Genomic DNA, 12,576 nt, shown 5'->3' with positions numbered 1-12,576 from the left:
CTTCATTCCTGAAGAAGGGCTTATGCCCGAAATGTCGATTCTCCTGTTCCTTGGATGCTGTCTGACCTGCTGCGCTTTTCCAGCAACACATTTTCAGCTCTGATCTCCAGCATCTGCAGTCCTCACTTTCTCCTTATACACAGACTAACAGATAACCGGGAGGGAGTTACAGACTAGAATCTAATCGAGGGTGCAAGGTGATTTATAGATAAAATACCAAAATCCTAGGAGTGAGTTACACACTGGAATCAAAAGGAGAGTTTCGGGTGTATTATGCACAGACTAACAGATACCCAAGAGGGAGTTACTGACTGGAATGTATTGGAGGTGTTCAAGGTGGATTATGTAGAGAATAACATATACCCAGGTGTGAGTTAAAGACAACCTAACTGACATGTTCAGGGTGCTGTTCAGGGTGGTTTATACAGAGAATACTAGATGGCCAGGAATGAGGTACAGTCTGGAACCTAATACAAGGCTTCTGGCTGTTTTACTTACAGAATACCAGTTACCTGCATGTGAGTTGCAGATTGGGATATAATAGAGGTGTTCACATATAATAGAGGTATACACATAGAATAACAGCTATCCATGAGTAAGTTGCAGACTGGAATGGAATCGAGGCATTTATGATGGTTTATATATCGAATAACAAATGTCCAGGAGTGAGTTACAGACTGGAATCCGATCGGTGGGTTTGGGGTGGTTTATATGTATAATAACAGATACCCGGGAGTGAGTTACAGACTGGAATCCGATCGGTGTGTTTGAGGTGGTTTATATGTATAATAACAGATACCCGGGAGCGAGTTACAGACTGGAATTTAGTAGATACGGTCAGGATGGTTTAAAATGAGATAACAGATGCCTGGGTGCATCTTTCTTTTACTGGTAGGAACCTAATGCTGCGATTTATGACTATTTAAATATCGAATAACAGATATCTGGGAGTGAGTTACAGACTGGAATATAACCAAGGGTCTTTTCGCTGCAGAATAATAGGTCTTTGGGAGTGGGTTGCAAACTGGAATCTCATCGAGGTGACCAGGTTGCCTTTTTATTTCGAATACAGACTCCAGAGAGTGAGTTACAGACTGAATTGCTTTCAAGGGGTTCATGGTGGTTTACGTACAGAATAACAGCTCCCTGGCAGTGATGTACAGACTGGAATCTAATGGAGGAATTTGGCATGGTTTATATACAGAGAAACAGGTAACCTGGAGTGATGTACAGACTGGACTCTAATTGAGGGATTCGGCAACGTTTATATATAGACTAACAGGTACCCGAGAGTGATGCCCAAACTGAAATCTGTGGAAGAAGAGATAACTGCAACTGCGTTACAGACTGAAATGTCATCGAGGTGTTCAGATTGGTTTATATATAGACAGAAGACTCCCAGGAGTGAGTTCCAGATAGGAATCTAATTGAGGGGTTCAAATCATATTGAATGGTCCATCTACACGAAATTAAAGTTATCATTCTGTCCATAATAGAATCTAAATCTGTGAGATTCAGCAAACAGGTCTTCAATTGACACTTAAAATGTCATACAGCTTTGAACAGCTCATAAATCTATCAAAGTAAGCAAACTGGCTTTAAACATTCAGTGTGACTCATGCAGTCATAAACATCGACAGTGCAGAAACAGACCTATAGTCCAACTTTCCCACTCTGACCAGATATCCCAAATAATCTAGTCCAATTTGCCAATAATTGGCCAATATGCATCCAAACCTTTCCATTTCAATAGCCATCCAGATGCATTTTAAATATTAAACTTATCCCATACTCCACCACTTTCACATTCCAGGCATGTACCCACCGTCTGCGTGAAATATTTGTGCCTCAGGCCCCTTTTAAATCTTCCCCTCTCACCTTAAACTTATGAACCTCCAATTCTGGACCCCCTCACGTCAGGGAAAATACCATGTCTGTTGATCCTATCCATGCCCCTCATGAATTTATCAAACTCTTTCAGGTCACCTTTCAGACATCTCCATGAAAAATAGTCTGAGTCTGTTCAGCCTCTCCCAATAGTTTAAGCACTACACTCCCCTTAAAAGCTCATAAAACTGTTATGGTTAGCACAAACACCATCAACACTCACTCACCTTAGGGCAATGCTCTGAACAGAGTCGACATTATGGTGCTGGAAAAGAACAGCAGGTCAGGCAGCATCCGAGGAGCAGGAGAATCGACGATTCAGGCATAAGCCCTCCATCATTTCTTATGAAGGATTTATGCCGAAAACGTGGATTTCCCTGCTCCTCCGATGCTGCCTGACCTGCTGTGCTTTTCCAGCACCGCTGATGATCCCACCAGCCATCACCAACAACTGGTGGGAGGACCTGTCCGTGCAAATACCCAAAGCTGGTGTCAAGGTGGTGCTGGCTGGATCCCATTCCAAGATGGTGGAGTTTGGCACCACCCACTCCCAGAGCGATCGCTACAGTTTCACCAGTCAACAGTTCCAATGCCTCTCCTACCAAAATCGGGTGAAGGGCAAGCCCCTCTTGGCTCCTGATTTCCAACGCTTCCTCTCTAGTCTCCCAGCCAGCAACGTCGGCAATGACACATACCCCTACCAGAAGCTGGTGGCCACCTACAGCGCCCACTACCTCACGGCGGTGCAGCTGGGCGGGCGTTACAAGGACGTGATGGCTATTCGGACGTGCAATGCGGTGTATGAGGGCTACACTGCCGAGGAGGGTAAGGACTGCCTTACGGTGGAGGCTGGTGTCACGGTCGGCCTCACCACCAAATTCTCGGAGGGCTACAAGCGATGCCAGGAGAAGGCGCGCTCCATGAAGCACAGCAACTTCCACCAGGCCTTCAGCGACCGGGAGACATGGGTGATGGGGGGCCGGACCCGCCAGGGGGTGGACCTCTTCTTCTCCAGGGACGGCTCGGCCTTTGCAAGCTGAACGGAGAGCCGGCTCACCCGCCCGGGCCTTGTGCGCTACGCTCTGGAGCCGCTCCACCACCTGCTGCCCTCTGGCGACCCCAGGAAGAAGATCCTGCAGCGCGACATCAGCAACTACATCATGGGCAACGCCATCTCCCAGAACTGCGGTGTGGGCCCTCGGTGCCCTCACGGGTCCTACCCCGACCCGCGTCAACCCTGCTCCTGCCTGTGCCGTGCAGACAACGTGGGAAGCTCTATGCCATTACATCAAAACGCTTTGAAGGCTTTTTCAACCGCTCAAACAGCTCAATGCAGGAAAAGGTGGATTTGTATAATCTTTCACTTTCTCAATAAATCTAACTGTGCATTTAGCTTGTTCCATGTGATCTGTCTGCACGGGCACACTCAGTCAGCGAGCTTGTAGAGTGCTGTGGGGCTGTAAATGACGGGCATGGTAGGTAAAGGAAAGAAAAGTGTCCTGGTGCAATTACGCTTAAAAGTATAGGCGACTTTAAGAAATTGGTGACAACGGGGGAATCTGAGTACAGGACAAATTATGTTGTGATACATTGGTGCAACAGCTGGTCAGAGATCAGCTTAATTTCCCCAGGAACATAATAATATCCACGAAAAAGATAGATTGAGGAAAATGGGTAGGGGCGTGTATAGAGAAGGTGTTTGGGTTCATTCTTATTATGCAGAATGGGAATGGATTGGAAGGGCTTTGAGTCTTTTGGGATTATGAAGAGTGGGACTGAACGGGAATGTGTTTTGGTCGATGGGAACGTGCAGAGTGGAAGTGAACAGCAAGGAGTTTTGGGATTGGGTCGAGTGATTGTTAAAGGGAATGGGGTTGAATCACGTGACATTGTAAATAGTGGGAGGGATACCGAAGATGTTTGGTTCCAGTGGGATTGTGTGGAACGGGTGCAAATTGGAAGGAGTGTGAGTTCATTCGGATTGTGTAGAGTAGGAGGAAACAAACTTGTGTTAGGGCCCGTTGAGATTGTGTAGAGTGGGATTTCGCTCTGTTGGGATTAGAGTCAGAGAGAACGGCAACGGGTTTGTGGTCCATTTGGATCATGTAGAGTGGGAGTGAATGGAAAGGGGTTATGTCCATTGGGATTTTGCAGAGTTTGACTGAACGAGAGGACGTTTGGTTTCTTTTGTATGGTAGAGAGTGGGAGTGAATGGTAAAGTGTTTGTGTCCATTGGGATTGACTAGAGTGAGGATGAATGAGAATGGGGTTGAGTTATTTGGGACTGTGTAGAATGGGAGTGAATGGGAAGGGGTGGTGAGCCCATTAGCATTTTGTAGAGTGGGAGTGAACAGGAATGGGTTTTGGCCCATTGGGATTGTATCAACTGTGAATGATCGGAAATTGGTTTTTAGTCCAATGGGATTGTGTCATGTGGGAGTGAATTGGAAGGGGTTATCGCCGGATGGGATTGTGTAGAGTGGGAGTGAATGGGAATAGGTCATTGCCCAATGGGATTGTGTGGAGTTGCAGAACATCGCGAGAGATTTGTGTCCATTGGGATCGTGTAGCTTTGTGGTGAATGGATCGTTGTTTCACTCCAATTGGATTGCTTGGAGCAGAAGGGAATGTGAAGTGGATTAGTCCACTGAGATAGTTCCAACTAGGGTGGAACTTGATGTAGTTTGTTTCCATTTGGATTGTGTAGAGTGGAAGTGAATGGAAGGGCTTTGAGTCTATTGGGACTTTGAAGACTGAGACTGAATTGAAAGGGGTTTATGTTTATTAGGATTATGTGGAGGGGGAGTGCACTGGAAGGGGATTGGCTGCATTGGGATTGTGCAGAATGGGAGTGAATGGAAAGTGACTTGGGTCTATTGGGATTGCATTCAGTGGGATTGAACGGAAATGAGTTTTAGTCCAATGGCACCACATGGAATTGGCGTGAATGGGACGTGATTTCTGTCCATTGGGTTGGTGTAGAGTGGGAGTAGGCAGGAAGGAGTTTGGGTCCACTGGAAATGTGTAGAATGGGAGTGAATGGGGATGTGTCTCGGATCATGTGGATTATGTAGAATGGGGTTCGTATCATTTGGATTGTTTAGAGTGGGAATGCATTGGAAGATGTTTGAGCCATTTGGGATCGTGTGGAGTGACACTGAAAGGGAATGCATTTTAGTCCGAATGGTATTGTGTGTGTGTGGGAGTGAACTGGGAGTGGTCCGGCTACATTTTCATCAAAATTGATGTTGACACCCCTCTGAGAACATGAACCGAAACAGCCAAAGAGGAAAACATCGCTCTATAATCTGTCAAAGGAGAGTGAAAGGTGTTGTAGCCTGTTTGTCAGCAACTTCTAGTGTTTGAACAAAATAAATCCCTCACACTCACTTTGAAATCAGCAAGTAGAAATTCAGTTATCTATTCCACAGTGAGTAAATGAAGTATACTATTCACATAACCGAATAAGTCCCTTCTAACTACTAACTATTTTCGAATAACACAAGATTCTAATAGTATGCTGTGCCACCAGAACTGTATATAATTCTCCAAGTACGGCTGCACGAGAGATTTATGCAGTTGCAACATGATTTCCTGTCTTCGAAACTCAATCCCTCTGCTAATAAAACCTGACACACCGAACGCCTTCCTAACCTGGCTGGCAACTTTCAGCACATGGACACTGAGATCTTTCTGCTCATCCACACGACCAAGCATCTTACCATTTGCCCAGTAAACCTTATTCCTGTTACTCCTTCCAAATTGAACCATCTCACACTTTTCCACATTAAACTCCATTTGCTACCATTCAGCCAAGCTCTGCAGCTTATCGATGTCACCGTGCAACCTGCAACATCCCTCCACACTGTCCACAACGCCACCGACCTTCGTGTCATCCGTAAATTTACTAACCAATCCTTCTACGCCCTCATCCATGTCATTATGCAAATGACAAACAACAATAGAGCCAAAACAGATCCTTGCGGTACACCATTTGTAACTTAACTCCAGGATGAACATTTCCCACCAACGACCACCCTCTGCCTTCTTACAGCTGGCCAAATTCTGATCGAAACCGCTAAAGCACCCTCAATTCCATGTCTCTGTATTTTCTGCAGTAGCCTCCTAAGGGAAACCTTATCAAACGCTTTACTGAGATCCATTTACACCGTATCAACTGCTTTACCCTCCTCCACTTGTTCGGTAACCTTCTCAATGAACTCAATAACGTTTGTGAGGCACGGTCTTCCCTTCACAAGCTTATGTTGACTATCCCTAATTAAATGATTCCTTTCTAGCTTATCAGAAATCCTATCTCTGATAACGCTTTCCAAAACTTTACCCACAACTGAAGTAAGGCTCACTGTTCAATAATTAACAGATTTACATCTACTCCCCTTCTTGAACAAAGTGACAGCATTTGCGATCCTCCAATCTTCTGGCAGTATTTGTGTAGATTATTATGACACAAGGATCTGCAAAGCCAAAGGATCTGCATTCTCCTCCCTAGCTTCCGAGAGAATCCTAGGATACATGACATCTGGCACAAGGTATCTATTTTCTATTTTCACACATTCCAAATTGCTTAACCACCTGTTTATGAATCTCAGTCCCACCAACTCCAATAGCACGTATCTCAGTATTGTCCGTGACAACATTATGCTTTTCCAATGTGAATACTGACAAACGATATTCATTTAGAGCCTTTCCTATCTCTTTGGACTCTATGCACAACTTCTCGCTATTGTCCTTGACTGGGTCTAATCTGACTCCAGTCATTATTTTATTTCTGACGTATCTACACAAAGCTTGCAGGTTTTCCTTGATCCCACCTGCTAATGATTTCTTATGTCCCCTTCTGGCTCTTCTTAGTGCTCTCTTTACGTCCTTCCTGCCCACCTTGTATCTCTCAAGCGCCTGAGCTGAGCCTTCACGCCTCATCTCACCGTAAGCCTATTTCTTCTTCTTGACAAGGGATTCAACTTCATCAATAAACCACGGTTCCCTCTCTCAACCACTTGCTCCCTGTCTGACAGGTGCATACTTATCAAATCCATGAACAAATTCCACGTTTTAATTGAACCAGACCTCTGCAGTTTCCTTTCCCTTCTTCTGCATCCTACATAGGATCATATTTAGTCACGGACTTGACTTTCTGATAATCAACTCAGAGTCTCCCAACTTCCCAACTTCTATATTCAATGCCTTGACTCCTGACAGATGTTCTCTTAAATCTCTCTCTGCATGCGGTATATCTCAGGACAATCACAAGCTGCTCTCTGAAACTCGCCTGAGTCACAGCATAAATCCCAGTGGTAGTGCAGCAGCTCAATAGCTGCAGTATGAAGTTTAATTCCATCAGAAAAAAAATGTGTAGATATAGTGTTTGGCAACCCAACCAGTACATGCGGAACCATATAGTATAGAACATTAGTAAAGACCACAACATCATGAAATTGGCCGAGATAGCTATGAGTAGGACGATGGATTTCCTTCGATTCTCCAACTCTGGATCTCTGGCACTCTCCCAAATGCTGTGTGCCCGGAGTCTCCTGTGGGCTCTGCTGATCACGAGGATGTGTCTGACAATAAAAGCATTGCACAACAGGATCAGGAGAAATGGGAAGCCTGGGGTGGGAATCGTGTAGACGAACGTGGTTGCTACCCAGAATGGTGAAACGTCAGCATACAATCTAGATTAGATTATCTACAGTATGGAAGCAGACCCTTCGGCCCAACAAGTCCACACCGATCCTCCGAAGAGTAACTCATGTAGACCTATTCTCCTACATTGACCCCTGACTAATGTACCGAACAATATGGGCAATTTCGCATGGCCAATTCATCTAACCTGCACATCTGGATTGTGGGAGGAAACCAGAACACCCCGCAGACACGGGGAGAATGTGCAAGCTCCACACAGTCACCCAAGGTGGGAATTGAACCTGGGACCCTGGCGCTGTGAGGCAGCAGTGCTAACCACTGAGCCACCGTACTGCCCAGACAAAACTGGGTTTGGTTCACCCGCACATGCCACTCTGTCAACTTTAAATACCAGAAAATGTTCTTTGAACAGCTCAGTACAGTTACTGTACACAGAACCACGGCCGCTGTTCCCGCATTTCAATATGTACTTTTCAGGTTCTGGCAAGAGATGGCGACAAAACAGTCAAAGGTGAAAGCGACGGTGAACCAGACTGATCAGTCAGTTGCTGCACAGAGTATGACAGTGTGGATGTTACACAGAGGAATGGACTCCAGGAAATGCAAGTGTTCTTTAAAAGTAATTGGAATGTGCCTCAAAGTCAGATCCAGAAGATGCCCAGCATATCAATTACTGCCATGGCGACCAGGCAATGGGTGATGCACGTAGAGAGACCGCAATTTTCTTAACACAGGATCACTATCGTCACTGGATTAGTTGTGGAGAAGGAAAACACGCAGGGACATCAGAGATCCCGTCGGACACAAAATAATAGTTTAACTCAGCACCAATTGACAGTATTAAATGTGCCTTCTTGCTTTGGTTATTATATTCAAATGGTCACACCCAGTACTTATCATGACTTGGAGATGGCAATTGTCCTGGCAAACATCTTCCGAGCATCAGAAAGCTGTAGAAATGGGTTATTTGCATTGAACAACCTGCTCAGATTTCGATAACTAAAATGTACCAAGGCCACCAACAATACCAAGAGTTGAATACAAATAAATTTGGGCAACTTCATGTAGAAATTGAATGGTAATACAAGTTGGTAACTGATATCCAGAAAAAATGCTAAACAAGAATGTATGTATCACTGTTGTTGTGACATGCCGATGAATTGGCCTTGCATTCCATTTACTGCCCTCCCTCTGCATCCATAGCTGACATCACGGCTAGTGGCAGAAGTGATATTCTCACTCATACCCTTACAACTCAGTGAAAACTCCACCCTCCGCTAATTTAAACCAGCAACACGGAAATGATTCACCCCCGTGTGGTAATCTCTGTAAATTCGAGAGGCCATGAAAGATTTAAGGTAAAGACTAACAATTTTATTTCTGAAATTATAACAGAGAATGACTCACGAACAACGGTTTACAACTCCTTCCTCGATCCCATCTTTTACTTTCCCTTCTATATTAGGAGTCTGATAAAACCCCTGAGTAAATTCAGATTTCAAAACCAGGCAGCTGTTGAATCTTCCCTTTGTATCTTCCTCTGGAGGTTTTCTTCCTCTGGGGGATTTCTGTTTCCCAGGTCATTGACTGGTAAAGGTACCTTTAAGGAAGCTGTGGTTTGGGCATTCTGTACATGCTGATGGCTTGGCAGTTCTCCCACATCTGTTTACGTGCCCTGTCTTATACCCTGAAAGCATCTGATTGTGTCATTTGTTTTTAATATTGTCAATATGCTAAATTCAAGTTTGATTGGAGTTTGGTGTTTTTGGGGGTATAATTTAAACTGATTAGCCTCATTCGAGTTTGTTTTCGTCTCCACACAACCAGCTACTCTAGCTGCTGGACCAAACGGTTATATTGCATCTTGTTCAGAACACTTGGTGCTGTCAGATAGTTCTGCCAGCTTTTAACTTTCCTCAAGGTACAGTATACATCTATACCTTCATAACGATACGCAGAGATAACACTTTGAGGGAAGCTTCCGATAACACAATCAGGGTCGGTGTTGACCTAACATCATTGATCATCACGGAGAGTCAACGAGACATAGAGACCTACAGCACAGAACCAGACCCTACAGTCCAACTCGTCTGTGTCGACCAGACATCCTAACCTAATCCAGTCCTATTTGCCACTCTTTGGTCCATTTCCCTCTATTCATGTCCCCATCCAGAAGGCTGTATTGTGCCTGGCAGCTCATTCCATACAGACACAGACCTCTGAGTGAAAAAGTTGTCCCTCAGATACCTTTTAAATTTTTCCCACTTACTCTCGTCCTATGCCCTCTAGTTCTGGACTCCAAGACGCAAGGGCAAAGACATTGTCAACTTACCCTACCCATGCTCCTATTGACTGTATGGACCTCATAACGTCACCGCTTAGCCTCTGACGCTCCAGGGAAAACAGCCCCAGCTTATTCAGCTTCTCCCTATAGCTCACTCTAACCTTGGCAACAAAACATTGTCAATCTTTTCTGAATCCCTTCAAGTTCACAATGTCCTTCCTGTCTCACAGAGACCAGAATTGCACGCAAAATTCCAAAAGTCTCCTAACCAATGTCCTGTAGAGTCGCAACACGACCTGCCAACTCATATACGCAATGCACTGACCAATAAAGGAAAGCATAGCATTCACTTTCTTCACTGTCCTGTGTACCTGCGAATCCACTTTGCAGGAACTATGAAGCTGCAGTTCAATGTCTCTTTGTTCAGTAATACTCCACAGAACCTTATTAGCACCTCAGATTGACCTAAATTAAACTCTGTCTGACAGTCCTCAGCCGACTGCACCATCACAGCCCTAATTAAATCCTCTCTCCCTCTCCAACACAGCTCCGACGTCAATGTAGTCAATAACTGAGCCAGTATCGAGTGGTTTAGGGATTTAAAGAGTGAAGGGGTAGAATGAATTGTCGAAGGGCCCCATGCAACTGTCCTGCTCTGGTCTCTGAATAAGGTCGGCTATTTGAAAGCAATGTTTAAGAAAAGAGGGTGGGCTGAGGGGAGAGCATGTTCTGGTGATATTATCATAGCCTCCCAACAGTGTGGAAACAGGCCATTTAGCCCAACAAGTCTACACTAACCCCATGAAGAGTAAACTACTTATATATACCCCCCTACATTTACCCTTGACAATGCTCCAAACATGATGGGCAATTTAGCATGGCCAATTCACCTAAGCTGGACAGCTTTGGATTGTGGGAGGAAGCCGGAGCACTCAGAGGAAACCCACACAGTCACAGTCAGAACATGCAACCTCCACACAGACAGTCGCCCAGAGGCTGGAATTTTACCCGGGACCCTGGCGCTGTGATGCAACTGTGCTAACCACTGAGCCACCGTGCCGCCCACAATTGTCGTTACATTGTTCAGTCAGAAAGAGAGGCAATGCTCCCAGAACCTGTGTTCGCACCTCTCGATGGCAGATTACGCAGTTTTCATTCAATCAATAAATGACTCCGGCGATGCCAAGGAAATTGTTGCCAAATGTCACGAATGAATGGTTCCGTCGAAGCCTGGGAGAAAGTGAGGTCTGTAGATGCTGGCAATCAGAGTCGATTGTGTGGTGCTGGAGAAGCGCAGCATGTCAGGCAGCATCCGACGCGCAGGAGAATCGACGTTTCGAGCATAAGCCCTTCATTAGGAAACTTTTTGGGCCACTGCTGTTTGTCACTTTTAGAAATAACTGCGACATAAACACAGGTGGATAGGTTAGTAAGTTTGCAGATAAGACGAAAGTCGGTGGACAGTGTGGAAGACTGTTGCAGGTTGCAGGGAGTCTTGGACAGAATGCAGAATTGGGCTGAGAGGTGGCAAATGGAGTTCAATGTGAGGTGATTCACTTTGGGAAGAATAACAGGAAGGCAGAATACAGGATCAATGGAAAGATTCTCGGTAGTGTGGATGTGTACAGGGATCTTGGAGACCATGTACGTAGATCGCTGGAATTTGCCACCCAGGTTGATAGTGCTATTAAGAAGGCATACGGTGTGTTAGGTTTCATTGGTAGAGGTATTGAGTACTGGAGCCGTAACGTCATGCAGCAACTGTACAAACCACTGGGGCAGCCGCACATGGAATATTGTGTGCAATTCTGTTCGCCCCATTACAGGAAGCATATGGAAACATTGGAAAAGGTGCAAGGGAGATTTACCAGGATGTTGCCTGGTCTGGAGGGAAGGTCTCATGAGGAAAGGCTGAGAGAATTGGGTCTGTTCTCATTGGAAAGAAGCAGGCTAAGAGGGGATTTGATAGAAGCATACAAGATGATCAGAGGATTAAATAGGGTGGACAGTGAAAGTCTTGTTGCCAGGATGATGACATTAGCCTGTACGAGGGTTCAGAGCTACAAATTGAGGGGTGATAGATTTAAGACAGATGTGAACGGCAGGTTCTTTACTCAGAGAGTGGTAAGGGCGTGGAATGCCCTGACTGCCAATGTAGTTAACACAGTGACACTAGGGAGTATTAAACATGGCTGAGGATGGAATAGTGTAGGGGGATGGGCGTAGATTCGTTCACATCGAAAGCTGAAGGACCAGTTCGGTGCTGCATTTTTCTATATTCTATGTCTAAGCCTGGTATGACACCACCCAGTGAAGATCCCAAATAGTGACAATTCTGGTCCACCAGCTCCCTTGCCGTTTTTGAGCAAAGACGGTTGTGGCTTATTGGCAGGTTCTGAATCAATCAGTCTATGGTTCCAAATTTGGAACCGGAGGGAATTATTTCAGAATAAGGGGTCACCCATTGCAGTCAGAGATGAGGAGGAATTTCTTCTCTCTGAGAGGAGTGAATCTATGGGATTCTTGACCGCAAAGGGGTGCTGTGGCTGGGTATTCAGTATGTTCAAGGCTGAGAGAGAGAGAGAGATCGTTTTATTTCTAATCTGGCTTGAAAATCGGAGATAGTGTAAGAAAGTGGAGTTGAGAACGATTGGATGAGAAATGAACTCATTGAACGGCAGAAGAGTTTCAATTGGCAGAATGGTTTCCTCCTGCTGCTCCGTCTAACTGAGTTGTGATTG

At 45.3% G+C, this 12,576-nt stretch overlaps 1 pseudogene; it reads left to right on the top strand.

The window, feature by feature from the left end:
* The first annotated feature begins 2,312 nt into the window (after positions 1–2,312).
* LOC148138252 (perforin-1-like) overlaps positions 2,313–12,576 on the top strand; it is a 67,025-nt pseudogene continuing 56,761 nt past the window's right edge.

Source organism: Chiloscyllium plagiosum, unplaced genomic scaffold (assembly GCF_037043375.1).
Source record: "Chiloscyllium plagiosum isolate Xiang-an unplaced genomic scaffold, Cpla_swu_hap1 HiC_scaffold_41, whole genome shotgun sequence".
Classification (NCBI taxonomy): domain Eukaryota; kingdom Metazoa; phylum Chordata; class Chondrichthyes; order Orectolobiformes; family Hemiscylliidae; genus Chiloscyllium; species Chiloscyllium plagiosum.
Note: the sequence above shows the minus strand (reverse complement) of the source record. Positions and strands in the feature narration are given on the sequence as shown.